At 39.4% G+C, this 21542-nt stretch overlaps 1 protein-coding gene across 6 annotated transcripts in view; it reads left to right on the top strand.

Moving 5' to 3' along the window:
- Positions 1-21542, top strand: part of SMAD1 (SMAD family member 1) — a 74279-nt gene that overhangs the window by 4574 nt on the left and 48163 nt on the right. Inside the window, exon 1 of one of the 6 annotated variants that reach the window (XM_036077772.2) lies at positions 7699-7719. The exons of 4 other annotated variants lie outside the window; for them this stretch is intronic. The gene's annotated coding sequence lies outside the window, so the exon portion shown is untranslated. Of the gene's footprint in view, positions 1-7698; positions 7720-16052; positions 16074-21542 lie in introns of those variants that run through there. One more of the 6 variants, XM_036077778.2, reaches the window with a different exon arrangement.

Below are 21542 nucleotides of genomic sequence, written 5' to 3' on the forward strand. Positions count from 1 at the left end.
TCCAATCCAAAGATCCTCCAATGCAAAAATGTTTATATGCCCTGGTGAGCTTGTATACACAAGTACCCAAATTGCATGATATTTCAGGTGAAGGACATCCATGGAATAGTCTTGCCAAGTGCGTTCATAAACATTAAGATGTGTAACTTCCTTTGTAGAGAATAGAGATATTTAGTGTTAAAAGCTGCTTTGAAGATTTTCTAATCCCGTTGGTTCATATCAAGCTGAGCAATCTGAGGCCCAGAGAAAACAGCCGACTTGCCTGGAGTCACTCACCTAAGTGAGTAGAAGGGGGAAAGCCAGAACCCAGACCACTCTTACAGTTGTTGAGTTCTCATTTGTTTATCCTTTCCTTCTACGCTCATTGTGTTACTAAGGTTTTGCTCTGAGCATATCCAGTGTAATTTTGGGAGGGGAGGAAAGGATAAGTTTTGGCCTGGCATCGACTTTTTTGTACCTAACATTGAGCCGAATAAGAATCAAGTCTTGACAATCTGAGAGAGATATTTTTTACAGATTAAAATTGATATTTTTCATTGTAGAGGTGGAAAGGAAAAGCCCTATGTCTCATTTAATCAATGGGACCTTGCTAGAAAATGGGAGATCTAAGATTGTATCAAGATCAAATTAAATCAGTCAGTTCTGCTCTACGAATTTTCTCTCTTGACTCTCAAAAGCAAATTACATTCTTAACCAAAAGCTAAGGTTTAGAGTATTTAAGGAAGGAGCTAGCAGGTATTAGGGAGAGAATTGGAAAGATATGAGGAGAAGAAGGATAATTTACCTACAAGGAGGTAGAGGAATTTGATATTAAGTCATAAAATGAGGCTGATGAAGTATTCTCTGTAACGGTACTTCTATATGTGGTTTTACTGTTCTTTCTTTCTTTCTCTCCTCCTCCCTTTCTCTACCAGACTACCGGTTTATTATAAAGGATTCAGCTCAGGAACAGCAGAAGGAAGAAGGGCACAGGGGAAGGTACAGAGGAAGGGGTGAGGAGCTTCTGTGTCCTCTCCAGGCTTGCCACTCTCCTAGCACTTTGATGTGTTCAACAACTTGGAAGCTCTAGTTTCATTTTTTGTAGCAAGATTAGCAGGGGATGCTTTGATAACAAATAAGGGCATCACCTTTTTCCTCCAAACTGAAATCTCTTGGCTCTTTATATTCCTTTTCTGCTGTTACCTGGTAGTGCAGATAGTGGTGATCTGTCATCTGATTTGCAGCAAAAATAGCTGAAGAATTTTTAACACTTACTCCAGAGTAACTTTCTTTAAAAAAAAAAAAACAAAGCTAAGTAGCATGAATGTAATTACTTAAAATCTAAATTAAAATCTTCATTTTGGTATGCGTTATTAAGATGGAGTCAGTTTTAGAGATGTACAACAAGTCCTATCAGGTAAAAAAGTAACATTTTACAGGTGCTGCTGGCTGATTTGCAGAAACGAACAGCCTGTAGAACATTCATTTATGTAAGAGGGGCTGTTTTCAGACAGAAAAAGCCAAGACTTTCATAAATAGTTCAACTCCAGTGATCACATCAGAGTTTTAGGAAGATACTGGGAACTGCAGTATTTGAGCAGTTTTACATCTTTATAGTTTTTGTTATAAGCTCAAATCAGAACTCAAATCAAGACTCCCGCTTGAAAATAAAGCATCCCGCTTTTGAAAGTTTGAGGGAATCCTTACCTGGCCATTTCCCCCAAATCTCTGCTCAGTTCTAGTATTCAGATAAGGAGCCTTGTTCCCTTGTCAGGAACCCAGATCTATGGTGTGGTGGATTGGTTTCTTAATTATTTTTCTTGAGACAATAATCTTGAATTTAAAGAACACATACATACACAGCAGTTATGCGTCTATATGCTGTTGAGCTCGGAATATAGATAAATATTCACTATGTCATATTTGCAAAGAGGATAGAAGGGTCTAGCTATTGATTCAAAAATATATTTAGATACATAATTTTTAAATACTTTATTTGTAGTTTCTCCTTAATTTTAGGGTAGCCGTACAATAGATATTTTTTCCTATAATCTCAGAGAGTTAGGGTGTAGTTACTCAAACCGTTCATTCATTTTCCTTTCCTTGTCTGTCTTTTGTGGTTTCTTTGCGGTGTGCTTATGCAAAGTGGAAGTATTTCAGACCTTTAAGGTTTTTTTTCTTTCAGTTTCAAACACCACAAGAAAAAAAGGGGAACTAATTATCTTTCAAGTATTATAATTAGGCATTAAATTAAGTCATTTAGTTAGCTAAATACATGATCTTTTGTTTGTTTAGATTGAAAGAAAACATACCTTTTTAATGGAAGAAGGATATTATGTATACCATTAATTTGATAATTTTGATTCAGTATTATAGTGAGTATATGCTTCATTTACTCTGAATATTTATTAGTTCTGAGTGGTCCAATAATTAGAAGACACACAAAAATGGAAAAGTATAACAACATTGCAAGAGTTGTTACAAGATCATATAAGAAGTTACGCAGACAACTCACATGAGGACCACTGTGGTATGGAAGGACATGTGGATTTGCATAGGTAGAAGGGAGGAACATTCTAGGCAGAGTAGTGGTATGAAAGACCAAGGAAGTTAGGCATGAGTGTTGAGAATCTCTACAGTAGCATGTCCCAACAGAACTTTCTGCAGTGATGGAGATGTTTGCTATCTACACTGTCCAATATAATAGCCACTAGCCCTCGTGACACTTAAAATGTGGCCAGTGCAACTGAAGGGAGTTGATATTTTAACTTTAATCACGTTATGTTTAAACATAACTGTGTTTATCCTGTGACGGTCATATTGGACGGCACAGATGTAGAGGCTAGTGAGCAGCCCTACCTCACCACAGTGGGTATTCCTGATGGGGCTCAGTATGGTAAGGGGGAAGACACGTTCAGAAGGCTTAAGTTGGGGTGAGAATTTGAGTACCTTACAGTGCCAGAATAAGGAAGCATTGGGAAGTCGGTGAAGGTGAACATGCAGTGTCGATTGGAGAAGGTAGGGCCGGATGCCAGGAGATTAATAGGAAAGCTATTTGAGTTATCTATGTGATAGAGATGGGTTTTATGAGCAAAAAAAAAAACGGTTGGTGGTTATTTCACTATAGAGTAACAGGAGAGAGGTGTCAGAGAGTATTCTTGTTTCCAACCTGAGTGGCTGGAAAATTAATAAAGTCTTTTCTTAAGAATAGGGAAGAACTGGTTGTGGAAGGAATAAAGATTGAATTGACATGTCAAATTAAGGTGGAGTCTCTAAGTAGAAGTGTCCTACCGGCAAGTTGGAGATACATAACCAAAGCTTAGGGAAGGGCTCAGAGCTTCACAAAAGATTCTCAGGAGTCTTCTCCTGGAAATGATGGTTGACCTTCCAAGAGTGGATAGGTATTCTGAGAGGACCATGGAAAGGAAAAAGCTGGTGGGTCGAGCCTTCCACTGAAATCCACGATTGGGAATTAGTAGAAGGAAGAGGTATATTTAAAGTGGATGGAAGAAGAAATTGGAAGAAAGATGTAGGGTCAGAGGAGCAGTGAAACCAGAAAGCCTGGGGAAGAGAGATTCCAGAAGTAGGTTCAGAGTGGGAAAATGTTGTATGGTTGGCTCATGTTGAAGGAGGAAAGGTCAGGGTAATCAAGTGAATGCAGGTGTGAAGAGACACAGAGCATATTAAGAAATGAGAAGTAGGGGCGCCTGGGTGGCTCAGTCGTTAAGCGTCTGCCTCTGGCTCAGGTCATGATCCCAGGGTCCTGGGATCGAGTCCCACATCGGGCTCCCTGCTTTGCGGGAAGCCTGCTTCTCCCTCTCCCACTCCCCCTGCTTGTGGTCCCTCTCTCACTGTGTCTCTCTCTGTCAAATAAATAAATAAAATCTTTAAAAAAAAAAGAAAAATGAGAAGTAGATTCTCAGATGCCCTCGAGTGACTTATATTTCAAAATAGATGCGATCTCTTTGATTCCGAAGGTTGAAGGAAAGAAGTTAATGGACAGAGCAATTAAAGATGATGGAGTGAGTGATCTAGGGCGCAGGTGACAACATATTAACCATGGTAAGGTGGGACAGTTGTCCGAGAGAGAAGTAGGATGGGGCTCAAGTTAGAAGAAAGGAGATGGCGGAGCTTCTGCCAGCTTGTGCTGACTTTCCCAGTAGTGTGGGAGACGAGTCCCTTACTGGGGTGGTGAGGTGGGCGACTCGGCAAATGGTATTGGAAGTTTAAGAATAATGGAGAAGTTTTGAAAGAACCATTGCAGGTAGTGTGCCACTGAGTCTATGGAGAATTCAGAGCCTAAACAGCAAGGGCAGAGCCTGGTGGGAAGTTTGATGTGGCTGTGGATTAGGTAATTATTACTTTCTAGAATAACTGGATGACCTGATAGTAAGATTGGAGAGAAATGTTGGTAAAGATGGTTCTGGCCTACCATAGCAAATCAGTTAAGAGATGAGGCTCTAGAGTCAGATTGCCTGGGTTGAAGTCTAAGCCCCGCCACTTACTTGCTTTTTATAACTTTGGGGGAGCTACCATTCACTTTGGTACCTCGCTTTTCCTTGTCTGAAAAATAGAGATAATAGTATCAGCCTCAGGATTGATAGTAAGATTAAATGAATTATACTTTCATATCTCATCTAATTAAGATGCTGCTAATTATTTCATTGTACTATTTCATGTGCTACTCGAGGAAAAAAAAAAAACCCCGTCAATTAGATATGACTTACCATTGATTGTAAAGTTCCTCGTTTCAGAGGTGTTAAAATGGGGGAGAGGGGAGGTGCATTTTATGCTCAGTATAGGATTTGGCATAATAAACATTCAGAAAACGTTAGCTGTTTATAAAAATCAATGTGATTTTAGAGTCTAGAACGTTAATGAGAACAGTACTGAATCCAATCTAGATAAGGGGTCATAGGTTATAAGGAGTCTAATGGACTTAAATGAATTGAGAAGAGTTAAGCAATGGGAATCCTGGTAATGAAATTGTGAAATATCAAGTTTGGGAATTTGTAGATGGAGCATTTCCCTGACAATTGCAGATAAAGGTTTTTGCGAAAAATATAGTAATTGAACTAAGAGAAGAACGCCCTTTAATGATTTAAAGAAGTTACTTAAATTGCCCAGAGCTTTTAAAGATAAGTATTCAAATTTATCTGTGGCTTTTTTTATAGCATTCATTAGTGTTACTTTTTTTTTTTTCCAGTGGAGTAATACACACTCAGTGTAGAAAGATTCTGGCATGGATTCTTGTCATAGTGTCGGAAGGGAAGGGGGAGATTGATATGTGCCATTTCATCAAGAGACAGGAGGGGGTAATTAATAGCCAGCTCTAGAGCCCTTTTAAATGTGGAAGGCAGAATCCATAAAGGAAAATTTTATAGATTTGACAGCATTTATGTGGCCAAATACACACTTACAAATAACTAAACATGGACTTACAAATAACAACCTTTTAGGTAACATATTTGCAGCAAGTTACTGTTCTATGTAAGAAACTTCTAAAATCAATAGGAAGACAGCACCCCTAAAAAACGAGATTGGTAAAGGACGTGAACAGACAATTAAAAAATACATGAAATGCTAGCTACTAATAAAAAATGTTCTCCTGTGTCCTGGCCAGATTCCTCACTGGAATAGGGATGATGTCTTTTACTTTATTGTGTTATTCTTTATGTACCAGGAAGTATTGGTCTGGGAAAACTGGTTTATTTTTCATTGAAGCCAGAATTTCCCAGCTGCCTAAGCAAAGCTGGAGTTACTGGGAGGTACATGGTATATATAAGCCAGAGTTATAAAAGACAAGCTTTTTCCATCTTATTTCCTTGATCATACCCTGCTCCTCTCCATGACGTGATTTTGGGATCAGAGTCTTGGAAGACTGTGAGGTGTTCCCATCCCATTAGGGGTTATCAGTTATATGCGGTTTCTCAATCAACTGACGTGATTGATGAACCTGAGGGACACCAGTGCTTCACAGAGTATAATGAGATGGGCCTCTTTCTCTCCTACCTGAGTTGCAGCATTAGATTCTATTTATAGTGGCATTTTCTTATAGGAGACCCAGTGGTGGGCTTGGGAATATGGTTTTGATTGTTGAAGTTGATTAGTTTATAAGGTATCAAAGTGAGAAAGGTCCTGTCGTGTAGACGTTCTTATAAAATGAAAGTAATTTTAAAAGGTAGGCATCAGCATTTAATTTCCCAGATTTTCTCTTAAGGATAACAGTGATCATGGATGTAAAAAAAGGCTTTTCATATGCTGTCTGTAAGGGAAACATCTGCTGCTTGTGGGTGAGGTCCATACCTGACTGAAGCACACTCGGTCTTACCTCAGCATTAAGGGAGTTCTTACCGAGCTGCTAGACAGAGTAGAATTATTATTATTATTTTTTTTTTTTAAAGATTTTATTTATTTATTTGAAGAGAGAGACAAAGCGAGAGAGGGAACACAAGCAGGGGGAGTGGCAGAGGGAGAAGCAGGCTTCCCGCGGAGCAGGGAGCCCGATGCGGGGCTCGATCCCAGGACCCTGGGATCACGACCTGAGCCGAAGGCAGATGCTTAACGACTGAGCCACCCAGGCGCCCCCAGAGTAGAATTATTTGGCAGCATTTTCTGCCTCACCATCTCCTTTCTTTTAGATTTTTTTTAAAAGTAATCTCTACACCCAGTGTGGGGCTCGAACTCACAATCCTGAGATCAAGAGTCGTATGCTCTACCAACTGAGCCGGCCAGGTGCCCCTTAGATGATCTGTGAATATTTCAAAGTTGGGGGGAAAAAGACTTTTAAATCTCACTTACACACTTACCACTCAGGCCAGTACCCATCCCCTCCTTTTTCTGAGTGACTGTGAGTAGGAACCCTGAACTGATATGCCTTCGTCAGGCTCAGACTCTTTAAAAGCTGAGTGGGACAGGGAGGGTGACCGCCTGGAAAACGGGTCTTAATTTTATCAGAGACTGTAGCTTTTCATGAAAGGGAATAATAATGCAGAGCATGTTGTGCTAGCATTTAGCCCCTACTGGAACACCCAGGATGGCAGATTGTATATGGCTTGCCATCTCATCTGTTACAGCTTCCTGTTTTGCTTTTTGCCCATTGCTGGCTTTGCAGTCTGGCATGATTAATAACACCCTCTTTATTTTCCTTGTGTTCATGTTTGTGTGCTCAGGATTTCCATTTAGTTTGTTCAAGCTTGAGGGAATGTTTGATTGGTTTTAAATGTTTTCCTGTTAACTGTGAACAAAATTAAGTTGATTAACATTCAAATGATTGGCACACAAACTGTATTTATAGCATTTATTTGCATTTAAACACTGAAGAGTTCTGTCTTGTCAAATTGTGCAGGCTGAGATGTGGATTTGTATTTCGGGAAGGGCTCCTTTAAGAAGGTGCAGCCTCACTCTGGGGTTCTGCCTTTTGTTAAGCCGGTAAAATCTATTCAGCAAGTAACTTGTGCACTCCTGCTGTGTGTCTGCTATATTTGCGGGAGGGATAGAGAAATGTATTCTCAGTTTCTGCCTCCAAGGAGCAATCCTATCAGTAGGAGGAGACTACAATAAGAAAAGTTAAATAACAAGCCATCATTACTAATGTTACATATTCTTACTTTGAAGGTATTTCTCTTATAATTGGGATAGCCTTTAAAATCAAGGGATTGAGAAAGAAAGCTAATGCAGTTGGTGGAGCTCTTGCTTCCTGTCCTTCAGCAGTTTTTGAGTGTGTCTGTACTTCATAAGGTATGTTTTATACACTTGATAAGGTGGGAATCAGTGGTCATAAATGTTAGACTTGCACTAAAAATCTTGTAACTTTGACGAACAGTACAAACCAGCTTGTCTAGTCTAGCCTTTGTTTTAATAGCCTTTGTTATGGTTTTCTTATTACCTCTTTCGACTGAGTTACTTGGGGGTAACGGGCAGTGTCTTTATGATCACAGGATTGTTATTCCTTGGTCTGCCCATTAAAATCACTTGAACAACCACCGCAGAAATCCATGGACCTGCCGCTAGGGGATTCTACTCAAGGGTTATGGTGGGGAGCTTTTATAAAATTATTACGGGCAAGTTTAATGTCTACCAGCATTAAGAACTTTTGGCCTGACACACAGTAGGTACCTGATGAGTGAATTTTTTCATTTTAAGTTCGTTGTGGGTATGAACTATGTCTTTTATACCCAGCAGCACTTGACCCTGTGTAATACCCGTTGTAGGTGCTCAAACCATACCAGTTAATTCTGACGATTGACTGTTTTGTTCCTGCCCCCCCCCTTTTTTTTTAAAGATTTATTATATTAGAGAGCACGAGCTCACAAGTGGGGGCAGGGGCAGAGGGAGAGAGAGAATCTCAAGCAGACTCCCTGCTGAGCACGGGCCTGACCCATGGCTGGATCCCACGACCCTGAGATCACAACCTGAGCTGAAATCAAGAGTCAGACGCTCCACCAACTGAGCCACCCAGGCTCCACTGTCCCTGCTTTTTTTTGTTTAAGGAGAAAAAGAGAGAGGAAGAAAGGATGTGTATGTTTGACCTCTTTCTCTTGTCCATTCTTGAAGAGATCAGTAATTCCTTGTGTCCTAGTGTCTAGAAGTGGAGCTAAATAGAGGTGTTGAGGCCTGAGGCATTTAGATTACAAGGAGAAAAGGAAGTTCGGGTTGTCACAAGTAGGGGAGGCAGGGCAAGAGTGATTCTACCAGCATCCAGTCGGTAGAGGGCAGGGATGCTGCTTGACATCCCATAATGCTAAGATTGAGAAACCCTGCCACAGAACATGAAGGGGGGGGAAGGGGGGGGTTATGAGGCAGATAAGAGTTGAAGGGGTAGTGCCCCCAGCTGATGTTACTGCCATGCCGGTACACGGTTTGCTTTATCTTCCCCTCTGCTGCTCATTCCCTCACCCACATCCTCCAGAGTTCACAGTATTCATTTTTGCCATCATGTATAGATAGCATTGTGACTGTCAGCTGTGTGTTAGCCATTAAAATGAATATTTTAATATTTTACCTATACATTTTCTCCATCTCTACATTTGCCTGAGTGGAAAATTACCTTAACAAAACTACTGGCTTATTTTTTTTAAGCCAGTAGTTTTATGTTTTCAGTGAAGAACCCTAAGAATAATCAGTGAGAATGTAAAAAAAATGCATTTCATCAAAGGAGTTTAATTTTAATGTTCCACAGACATAAAAGAAAAGAATATTAAGATTTGGAAACATATATGGTCTATTGGTGTGAAGCCATGGTGCAATTTCCTTATGTCTTATTGAGTTGTAGCTTATGACTTTTTATCCTTATTTTGGGCTCTTAAGATTAAAATGAACTTAATTTTGTCATTGCTGCCCTGATAATAAAACTCTTGGTTTTTCCCATGTTCTAGGAAAGTGGGAAGTTATCAAGAAGGAAAGAACAATGAAAATAAAAATAAGTTGGGAAGGGAAGAATTGGAGGGATTAAAATAAAACTATAAGCAAATCCCTGCTTACCAGTCCTTCTGCTTTATGCATGAGACACAGGAGGAGGTTATTTAGGAGGAGCAGGGTGGTAGACTGGTTGCCTTGGCAAGCTCCTTAACCTTTCTGTACCTCCGTTTCATCATGTCTAAAATAGTCCTTATAGGATTCTTGTAAGGATTATGAGAGGCAGTAGGTATAAAGTATCAGAACAGTGCTTGGTGCTTCATTGTGAGTGGTGATGGTGGTGGTGGTGATATGAGGATGATTTTTGATTCTTTTTGAATACTTGAGCTGTGTTGAAAATTGATGGAGACCATGGATGCACTCATATGATGTCATCCATTGAACCCCGTGCATGACAACTCCCTCCTTTTGAAGTTGGTAGTGATGGTGATGAGAGTTTGTTGAGTCTTCAAATTGGTGTGTTTCAGATGTTCTATTAAGGCTGTTTCTTGCCTACAGTCAGAATTTCAAGAGGAGGAGAGATTTGTATGACAAAATAGGTTTGTTTTTGTAAGTTTTTATAATAAAACCATTCTAGTTAACTGACTGCATCATCCACTTAGAGATTTTCCACAGCGGTATTTGAATCTTGAACAGGCATTTCTTTAGAATTTGCTGTGTTCTCAGGGTATATAATATTAATGTAAACAAACTGTGATAAGGAATTAAAATCTTTCTTTGATAAAGTATAATACATTCCAAAAACAGTGGTTAATTTTTTTTAATTCACTGTGGTATAATTGACGTGCAATATTATATTAGCTTCGGGTGTACAACATAGTAATTCGACAATATTATTGACTGTATCTGTCATGCTGTGTATTACATCCTCATGATGTATTTGTTTTATAAGTGGAAGTTTGTACTTCTTAATGCCTTTCACCTATTTTGCCCCTTTCCCCACCTTCCTCCCTTTTGGCAACTACCAGTCTATTCTGTGCCTGTGAGTCTGGGTTTTGTTTTGTTTGTTTTGTTTTTTAGATTCTATACAGAAGTGACATCTTGCAGTATTTGTCTTTCTCCGTCTGGCTTATTTCACTTGGGATAATACCCTGAAAGTCTATCCATGTTGTCATAAATGGCAAGATTTCATTCTTTTCTTATGGCTGAGTAGTATTTGTGTGTGTGTGTGTGTGTCTGTGACTGTGTATATGTGTGTACCACATCTTTATCCATTCATCCATAGTTGGACACAGGTTGCTTCCATATCTTGGCTATTGTAAATAATGCTGCAATATACATAGGGGTGCATATATCTTTTTGAATTAGTGTTTTCATTTTCTTCAGGTAGATACTCAAGTAATAGAATTGCTGGATCATATGGTATTTTTATTTTTAATTTTTTGAGGAAACTCCATACTCTTTTCCATAGTGCCTGCACCAATTTACATTCCCACCAACAGTGCACAAGGGTTCCTTTTTCTCCATATCCTCACCAATACTTGTTTCTTGCCTTTTTGACCTTTTTTTGATAAAAACCATTCTAACTGGTGTCAGGTGGTATCTCATTGTGGTTTGATTTGTATTTCCCTGAAGCTTAGTGATGTTGAGCATCCTTTCATGTGCCCGTTGGCCATCTGTATGTCTTCTTTGGAAAAATGTCTACAGTGGCTAATTTTTATTGAGGCTGCTTTGGATTATCCATTTTATTGTTCCTACTGATGTGACTGCTTAACAATCAGTTGAACTCAATCTGTATTTTTATTGCATGGTAGAAAACAAAGCCCAAGATGCATGTGAGATGTAGTCGTGGCAAAGAAAACAGCATAGATTCTTGGCCATTTGCCCTGTATGTATGTTCCTCCTTAGATAAACGTTGTGTGGCTCTTATCACAGTCATCATATAAGATGGTTCTCCCATCTCTCACTGACATACCTCCTAACTCTAAGCTTGGTGGTGATGGGAACTGTACCATACTCAATTTTCTTTCTACTGCACTTTTATGTTGGTGGTAAGCGCTTAAAGAATTTGTTCAATTAAGTAGTGAATTAGTGAAGACTAAAGTTGTCTTAATAGTTGAATGTCTAAAGGAGGAGAATTTGGGTTCCGAAGACTTCTGAGAGCTTTGCTAGGTGTTTCCATTCTGACTGGTAAGTCACTCATTGTGGTAAAGTTCATGGAGGACCGGACTGAACCCGTGACTGAGGCAGAGAAAGTCTGGACTTATGGTACAGCTCTCATCTAATTCCGTTGGTTACCCTTGCTTATAACCAGAGCATTTTTCCTCTAACCCAGTGGGAGATGTTGCATTTGCTTCTTTTAGCTCTTAGCTGGAGGGAGCTGTCCTGTTCTGGAAGAGGGCTGCTACTGTTTTGTTCAGTTTTTTCTCCGAGGTGGCCAAGCGAACCTTTGTTAAGTCCAGTCTAGTTTTTGGCAGATTGAAAACAGGCTGTCGTTGATTGTCATGCGGAGGAGAGTGAAATCTGGCTAATGTCAATGTTTGTTTCAGTGATTGTGTAAACTTTGATTTTTAGAAACTATTTCGTTCTTCCAAGTAACAGATTTATATGCTGGAAAAGTGAAGGACCAAATTGCTTTTGAAGATTTTTGAGTAATACAAAACTTTTTTGGGGTAAGAAATTCATGCATTGAAAAGTTTGAAGGATATTTGAATTGTTAATGGAAAGGGGACTAAGGGGCTAGAATGGGAAGGAAATTATTTTTTGTTATAATATGCATTTTATAAAATTAAATTTTTTGATGATGTGGCTGACTTGCTTAATAAAAAAGTGCATTCCCGCTCACCTCTTCACCTGGAATTAAGTCATATATTCCAACTCTGTATACAGGAATAGATTTCTCTTAAAAATCCCACTGCAGGGGCGTCTGGGTGGCTCAGTCGTTAAGCATCTGCCTTCGGCTCAGGTCACGATCCCAGGGTCCTGGGATCGAGCCCCGCATCGGGCTCTCTGCTCAACGGGGAGCCTGCTTCTCCCTCTCCCACTCTGCCTGCTTGTGTTCCCTCTCTCACTGTCTCTCTCTGTCAAATAAATAAATAAAATCTTTAAAAAAAAAAAAAAATCCCACTGCAGTGATATTTCCACTCTGTACAGAAACACTGTCAATTATTTTTTCTTTATAAAAAGATAAATCTTGCCACCTCTTGGTCATAATACTGTCTTACAGAGTGATGTAGAATAAATGTTACCCTCTTCAGTTTTTATTTATTTTTATTGGGTTTTAAAATTGAAAACAGTAATTGGTTATAAGTAAAAATGTTCTGCACTCCCCTCCTTCCAGCTCACTCCTAGAGGGAATCACTTACTTGGTTTTGTGCATTTCCTTCCAGGCCTTTAAAAATATACCTGTGTTATACCTGTACAGGTTTTGTTTCTCTTTGTGTTTTTGAAATGGAACCATATTGTATGTACTGGTCTGCAACTTTTTTCTAACTGAACAGTTATGGTATGGTTTTCTTTCCCTGTTAGACATAAAAGTCTGTCTGTTTTTTTTTTTCTTTTAACAGTTACATCATTGTCGGATGTACCCTAATTGATTTCATCACTCCATTATTGTTAGACATCTGGGTTATTTAGAACATGAATATGCTTGTGTATGTTCATCTGAGGATGTCGCTTCCCTTGCAGCTGTCTTAAGGCGTGGCGTTCTCTCTCATAACAGAGGACCATGGTGCCTGGAAGCGGGGGCCCTGTTCGTTGCCACCGCCACACCATTCTTCCGTCCTCCATAGAAACACCCAGCTTTGAATATCATGTCAGATTTCACCTCTCACTTTCCTTCCTTGTTAGTGCTTTACTGCCCCGGTCCCCATCATTCACCCTCATTCCTGCGAGATTTCAGCTACCAGTCGTTACTCCCTCCCTCCTGCTCCTGTGATGATTCTTGGACTGCTCCAGTGACCTTTGACCCCACCTCAGAGACTCCGCCTCATAGTTCCATAATATGGGATTTTGCATGTCTAAAAATTAAACCGATTTCTCCAGCTTTATGGTTAATTATTTTCTTTATTTACTTCAGCAATAAAGTGTTATTTGTTCATGGCCCTCCCTTCAGAATATATCCAGGATCTGACTGTTGGGCCACACTGATCCAAACCTTTGACCCTCTCCAACCACAACAATTGCCGTAGCTTCCTAATTGGTCTCCCTCGCTCTTGCTGCCACTACCACAACCAGCCGTCACCACTCCTACTGCTTCCGACTTCTATTCTTTCAGGGGGCCAAACCCGTGCTCATCCTGTCAAGCTCTGCTCACATCTCCCCCGTGGTCCCCAGCTCAGTTCAGAGTGCAGGCTGGGAAGTCCGTGGGTTGGCTCCCCGTGGGTCTGCCCCCGTTACCTGGCCCACCTCCACTCTCCCGCCTGCCCCTTGCCTCGTTCCCCCTGCAGCAGTGTGCTGCCCCACTTGTCCACGTGGCTCAGCCTGTCACCTTTCTAGGCTTCTGTTCAAATAGCACCCTCCTCGTGAGGCCTTCCCTGACCACTGGAATGTAGGTCTCATGAAGGCACAGAGTTTTAAAAATATGCTTTTGGTCTCTTTTGTTCAGTGCCATGTCCCCAGTGCTTTTCCCTCCTTCCCGCCCCCCCTTCTTTATGTCTTATAAAGTTAGAACTTCACGGAACAGACAAAACTAGGACAGAAACTTTGGTTTTTTGTATGTACAAAGTATTCAAATTAAGTTCCTTATTTGTGAAGCTGTTGTGTTAATAAAATATATTACATTTTTTGGCATGTTGTAATTTTCAAATCAGTTTTGCATGTTCATATTTGAGCCTCGTTAACAATCCAGCAGGATAGGTGATGGAATCAAAATTTTGTGGAAAAGCACATTGAAGCTCAGAGCGGTGTTTTGTTCAGAGTACAGCTTCTAAGTGGAAGCTACCATTTCAGCCTGCCTCTTTTCACTCCGAGGGAAGGGCCCTTGTTTTCTCATTTAGAAACATCTTACAGTGACAGAAAAATTGTAGGGGTTTTATTTAAAAGTGTGGGACATGTGCCCTGATTTCTTATTTTGGACTGAGTCTGCCTTTTGTTTCTATTTTGAAAGTACATAGAATAAATAGTTAACTTTAAAATTCCTGACAATGACAGATCAACAAGTTTTATTTCTCTCACCTGTGGAGGAAGTGGCCTCCACCCAGTTTTACTGAATTAGGAGGGAAGTGATTTTTTCAAGTGATAAAAAGAAATAAAATTCCATGCTCTTCCCAGAGGAGGAGTTCAACAATTGGGAGAATGGCGTGAGACCATATGTTGGTTTGTAAAAGGATATAACTTGTAAAGATGTTTCCTTTGATGCCTGTGATGAATATGGATGTGTTTCCCTTCTAGAGGGTCCTGATTAAATTATTCAATTAAGAGCTGAGCAGAAGGATCTAAATATAGGGAGAGGGTTCAGGCTGTCCTGCCTTGTGTATGTCAGCTCACCCCTACAGATGTGTGTTTATTGTCATAAACAGCACCTGTGAGATCAGTGGGGAAGGAGAAATATGTTCCAAAAAATGAAATACAGCAGGATTTTTTTTTAAATAGGGCAGTTTTTTTCCTCTCTAGCCTACTCCATTTTCATCTGTGAATTTGGATTTTGAATTACTTTTTTTTAAACCTGATTAATGGACTCTAGCACCTGTTCTGTGTAGTTATCTGTTTAAAATGTAGATCTACCACTTACTAGAATATGGTCTTGAGAAAGTTACTTGACCTCTGATTCTCAGGTTTATTAGGAAAATAGAGATAATGATACATAGCTTGAAGGATTGCTGTAGAAATCAGTAAGATAATGTTTGTAAAAACAACCAGTATAATACTTACATAAGGTAATAATGCAATTAGAATAATTTTGTTCATTTGTTAGTGATGACTCATTCATAACTGACTACTTGTGGGAATTTACCACATTTAGCATTCTTTGCAGTCTGTGAAATTGCTATTCTACATTAACAGTGACCCAAAGAGAGTGTTTTTCTTTTTTCCAAGAGACAACTATGGTAGAGTTTTTCTTCTTGTACTCAACAAAATTAAAGTTTAAAATGCCTCTGGTCTTCAATCCTCCTGTGTTTGGGGAGTGAGCACTTGAAGGCCAAATGACTGTCCAGTCTTGAGGTGAATGCAGATGACATTTATCAGGGTGAGGTAATTAGGACCTGGATATCTTGAAAGGCTACCATGAACTGAAGAGTAGTCTTCCGTTACAAGCATGAATTTGAGAACAGGGATTCAGTGGGATTAAAGAAGTGGCGAGGAGATGTACAAATAAGCCAGATTTGTTTGTTGAAGTTGAGGACAGTAAGAAAACTTCTAAGTGCCTTCAGTCTACTTAACAAGTAATCATCTCATGAAACAAAACACAGCCGACACTTGCCATCCTCTGGGGAGTTTCTGTGACTAGGGAAAATCGACCAGTTGTCCCATAAGCAGCCTAGGTTTGTCAGGATGGAAGGACTTGTGTATGCAGAACAGAACCAGAGAGCATTCTCGTCTTCAAGAATTTTCTAACACAGTGGAAGATGTATTGAATAGTGTACTTGGCACACCTAAATATGTAAACTAGAGCCCTGTCCTCTTTAAAGTCTCAAGTAATTGTGACATCCATAAATTCCATGCTTCATTTTCATCAAAGGGATGCTGCTTTTGAAATTATCTGGCCGAAATCACAGTTTGCAGTGAACTTACAAGTGGTAAGTGGGAAGCTGCTATTCAAAGTCTACATGTTGCTACTCCTTTCCTTTTTGATTCCAAAGTTTCCCACTCGGTTGACACTGTTGAGAGACCTCACTGCAGTTCTTGCTAGTCATGTCACACCTGCGAGACCGGGAAACTGGCTGTTAGCGCACGTGTTTTTAAGGTGGTAGTACTGCGTAATTACATTACTACTAAAAATAGGCTTTCAAGAGCTTATCCTCCCTCCCATCTTCACTCCTCCCCCATTACCCCAGATCTGGAACATTAATCTCTGAAAAAATGGCAAACTATTCTGTGTCATTTAATTACACATTTAGAAAGTTGGGAAATGTTTGGAAGTAACAATAACAAGGCTTAATAACAAGAGACTGAGTAACGTGAAATTTGACTTCTGGGTGTTTGTAATGGTGGGACTTTGCTGCTGCTTTGATCTAAGACCAGCAGATTTCTTCTGTGATCTCTGGTGGATCTTCATAGCACTTTCTTGTGTAGGAATTTGTTTAAATACACTTGCGTTTTCTGAGGACTCAGTTGAAGTAGAGTTCCTTTTAGCCAAACTTCCTGGCAGCGAAGTGGGTGGTTTAAAAAGTGCTTTCAAATCTGTAAAAGTTGGAGAAAGATTTTATTCATCCTCATTTTCTTGTTCTAGGATTTTTTTCCCCCTTGTTTTGGTTGGTGGTGAGTTTTATTTAGCTACATTTGACCTGTTTGAAATTGAAAGTCGAGGGCTAACTGCTATTTTAAAACAGGAAAAAAATGCAGAGGCACTTCACCTGTTTTCTCCTACAATTCAAATATCTCAAAATGAAGTTAGTTCCTAATTGGAGTAACTGGGGAAATGAAACATTTGAACAGATTATTTGTTGAAACCAAATCATAGAGCATTGTAACTTTGAGGTATTTGTCTGAGACCGAGATAGCTAGAGAAACCCTCTCTCTGTTCTGATATTCATTGTAATGGCATTATACTTGCATTGCAAATTTAAACATTTTTTTTTCCTGTCTGCTTTAAGAGTGGATAAAGATGTATCGCTTTCCTTAAGGAACTGTATGATAGTCTTTCGTGCTTTTCTTGGGAACTGTTTAGAGCTGATACCGCTTATGGCTGTATTTTACTTGTTCCAGAGTACTATCTCTGCCTGTGTTCGTTACTGTTTTTCACAGGTACTGTTCCTGGGATTGCTGTTCCACCCGCAGATGTGAGTGTATGTGCTGCTTCTGCTTCAGCGTTCCTAAGCCACCATGTGGATTGTCTGCTGTTCCCCTTTTAAGTACTAAGTAATTTAGTTTTAGCAAAAGTTTAGAAGATCCCTGTTCTTCAGGACTTGACTCCATAGCCTAATTTTACTTAGGTCTAATGAATATGGTTATGATCTCCCCCCACCCCCTTCTCTTGCCATTTTGTGAATTCTCCATCTTACTCTTAACCAGAAGAGCTTGTAATTCTTGGCTTAATGATGGATTGCTCTTTATGTTTTATAATGTTTACTGGCATTGAATCTCTGGAATATTTTTCTTTGCTGCAGCCTTCATCTTTTTAAGCATTTTTAACCCTAATCGGTAGTGTCTACTCTTCTTCTGTGATTCTGTGGTTTCTGTGAGTGTCAGGAATTTTTAGTTTATCTTTGTTTTATTCTTCTTGAGAATCATGATCTGTTTTGGCAATTCTGCCTTTGGTAAAAGTATGCAGTTGACTTGGGTACCCAGATGACATCAAGTAGGCTAAAAAAAAAATGGAGTAATGGAAAGTTACATTAGAGATCCACTGGCATGTTCACTTTTTGGCCCTTTTTGATGTTTTACTTTAGCCAGGCATCTCAGAGGAGGCAAGGGTTCTTATCAGACCTTGAATCCTATTGAAAATTGGATGTTAGGATAGATGACACATACCTTTCTATAGTACTAATATTGCTCCCAGTTGCTTTATACAACACATCTCTGTGGTATTTTACATCTCCATGGTGTATGTTGGTATATGTTGAAACATTTTAGATATAAAAAACTATTGCACTACAAAAATCCTATAGTTGGTTTATGATTTCTCGGTAGCCCCAGTGTAGCTCTTCTTTGGGTGCTCATGTCTTACTTTTCCTGCTTATTCACAAGATCATCTGTTTAAGAAGAAAGCTAGTGTAGTGGTATAAGTCAGGAAACGTGCACAGTTTATTTTGTTACTTGGAAATACTTGTTTCCTAAAAAATGGTTCAAACATTTTTATAGGAAGATTAATTTTTGCAGTTGTCTTTTTTCCTTAAATAACTTATCCAGCTGTTAAACAGTTCCAAAGTGAAGTTAATCAATATCCTGTGCGTTTAGTTCCTTGATTCTTTTGATCTCTATGCCATGCTGTTTTACCATTAGAGTTAAGACAGAGTAATGAACCAAAGAACAAGAAGTGAAAAAAAAGTGAGTTGCTTGCTTCATTGACAATAGACCATTTATCTTCTGTCCGTTATTTTTTTAAGGTACTAGGAGTCTTTGATTTTTTTTTTCCCCAGTCACTTTTTGGAGCCTATATTTTATATTTATTTTATTGAATAATTTATTCCCTCAATATTTAATGGAGTCATTTATTTTGTCTACTTCATTGAATTCCATGCCAGTGCAAGAATTATAAACCAACTGGTTGAAGCTACAGAGGGCATTTAATTTGGTTCTGATCTGTCTCCTCTCTCCTTCATCAGTTTATAATGGTACTGGGTTTGTACCACTTGGCAGCTACCCTCTCTCTGCCCTTTTTTAAAATGTATTTTCAGATACAATTAGAATAATTCTTTTAAAACTCTCTGTGGGGGGCGCCTGGGTGGCTCAGTCAGTTAAGCGTCTGCCTTTGGCTCAGGTCATGATCCCAGGGTCCTGGGATCGAGCCCCGCATCGGGCTCCCTGCTCCGCGGGAAGCCTGCTTCTCCCTCTCCCATTCCCCCTGCTTGTGTTCCCTCTCTCGTTGTGTCTCTCTCTGTCAAATATATAAATTAAAAAAAAAAAATCTTTAAAAAAAAAAAATTAATTAAATAAATAAAACTCTCTGTGGGAGTCTGGGATCTGAAAAGTATTGAACACCAGATAGTGTATTTTGTTTTTATTCACACAGTTGGATAATTACATGTTTCTTTACTTGACGAGGCCAGGATGAAGAAAATGTCCATTGTTGTGCAATTGGCTAATTAGGTTTCCTTTAAATATAAAGCAAGTTACACAGCAGTTAAAGGTATTTTAAAATTTTTCGCTTTTTTTTCCTTTTAACATTAAGGAATAGCACATAGGTTGCAAAATTAAATACCCTAGTCAAACGGAGTATTATAAGAGTATTTTTCTCATTTGGCCTCTGGCAGTGCTAATAGAAATCCTTCCCATAGGGAAGACTCCCTACGGAAAAGTTCCGAATTTAGAACCCTGCTTTAAACTGTATTTTTATTACTTCCAAAATCAGATCACGCTCTAAGTCTTTAGACTTTAGAAGTAGAGGTTGTATGTAGCTTGACTTCATGAAATTGATTTTTGTTTTTTGTAATTTGCAAATATTTGCATATAGAGCCTTTTTTAAAATTCAGAAGTTAAAGTTTTTCATTAAGTGTTTGAAAAGTTTAGAAAAGTAGGAGAGAGATATTACTAACCTTCCAAACCCAGCCACTGTTAATATTTTGGTATATTTACGTATGTGTATATACCATTTTATGTTGTGCTTAAGGTTTTTTCCAAGTTATTACATAGCTTTTATGAACATAATTTTTTAAGGGCTACATAATATTCTATTGAGTGGATTGTACCGTAGCTTACCTAACTGTTTTCCAGTTATTGGATCTTACTGTTTTTCCCCTAAAATAGATAATGCTTTGATGAAAATCTTTGTGCAAAAACGTTTTACCTTTCTAGTTCAGAATCTTTCCTTAGAGTAAGTTTCTAAAAGTGAAGTTGCTGGAACAAAAGATAGTATTTTTAAGGCTTCTGGGGGGTTCTTTACTAGATGAATGCTGTGTGTGTGTGTGTATGTGTGTGTGTGTCAGTGTGAAATGTTTGTATTTGGAGAAGAGGGAAGGAAATCTCTGTTTGCTGACTCATGTTTTTATTTTGCACTTTAAACTGATAAGGCCACTTAGCTTTTGACATAAACTAAAGCAGGAAGTACAAAAAGGGGCAGAAAAAAATGAGTTGTCTTGCCAAGGCCATAGTATCATGGACTCATTTGAGTTCCTGATGGGGAGGTAGGTGGCTTGTTTGACTTGTATATAAAAAAAAATGCCTAACTCAAATAGGCAGAAATTAGTCATCGGCCTGCATTTTGTTTCATCTACGCACATTTATACGTAAAGTTTTGTGATCTAGCCACTCATTTTTGTGAGTGGCATCAGGACATGCATCCTCCAGCTGACTCCTACAGTGTTTAGAGTTTTTTGTTCTCTTTTTGGAAAAGGCTTCCTGTACTGAGGCTAACACATTAACTGTCTTTCTGAATCATAGAGCTAATCGCCACAGGGCTCTGATATAAAACCTGCCACTCGTCTGCAGGGTAAGATGCGTCACCGGCCCTCATAGTCTTGCACCTGCCCTTCTTAGCAGCCTTGTGTCCTCACCAGCCACCTTGAACCCCAGCATTTCTGTCTTGTGTCTGTGAGAACTAGCAATTGAAACAAGTGGTTAAAAAGTTGAGGTTCTAGAGCCAGACAAGATGGGTTCCAACCCTGATTCTGGCATACAGCTGTGTATGTAAACTTTGGACAGATGATTGAACCTTTCCATATTTCACTTTCCTTACCTGTAGAACGGGGGAAATGATAGTGTTTACTCAGAGAGTTTGTTGCAAAGCTTAAACTAGTTAGGAGATAGAAGGTGCTTGGAGCAGTGTCTGTCATGCAGTGATATTTCAAAATGTTAGCTCTGTTGTTTCATAAAATTCTACTTATCCTGTAAGACCTGTCCGAAACTACCTTTTTGGGAAAACTTCCTGAAATCCGTGGAATTCATTGTTCTTTCTCTTCTTTTATATATTATTGTTTATAATTGCTTTAGAGCTTTTATCATATAGTGTTATAGTTAGTTCATGATGGGCAAATGCATAGTACATGGGCCTCCCCTTCTATTCCTGTGCTCATGGTCAACCTTGGTATAGTCACACATTCCTTCTGGAGGAGGCCCTAACACTTGGCCTAACCTCAGCCCCATCCTTTAGTGTTAGCATGCAGGGACACCGACTTGCCCTGGTGAGAGTTAGTTGTGTACCCCCTGGCTCTCCCCTTAGCTTGTGAGCCCCTTCAGGAGATAGACATTTTTGCCCTTGTCCCCTGTGTATAGCACAGTGCCAAGCACTCAGCAGGCACTCAGTACAGCTTTGTTGAATGAATGTCAATTTGAATAGTAAAAACGAGGCTCTGAAATGGTGGTTCTTAATCTCATCCCCATCCCCTACCCCCCCCCAATATACTTGCCTTGTACAACTAACCCATCACTGACCGAGTTTGAAACAGCCC

The sequence above is a fragment of the Halichoerus grypus genome, chromosome 3 (assembly GCF_964656455.1).
Source record: "Halichoerus grypus chromosome 3, mHalGry1.hap1.1, whole genome shotgun sequence".
In the NCBI taxonomy this organism is placed as follows: Eukaryota; Metazoa; Chordata; class Mammalia; order Carnivora; family Phocidae; genus Halichoerus; species Halichoerus grypus.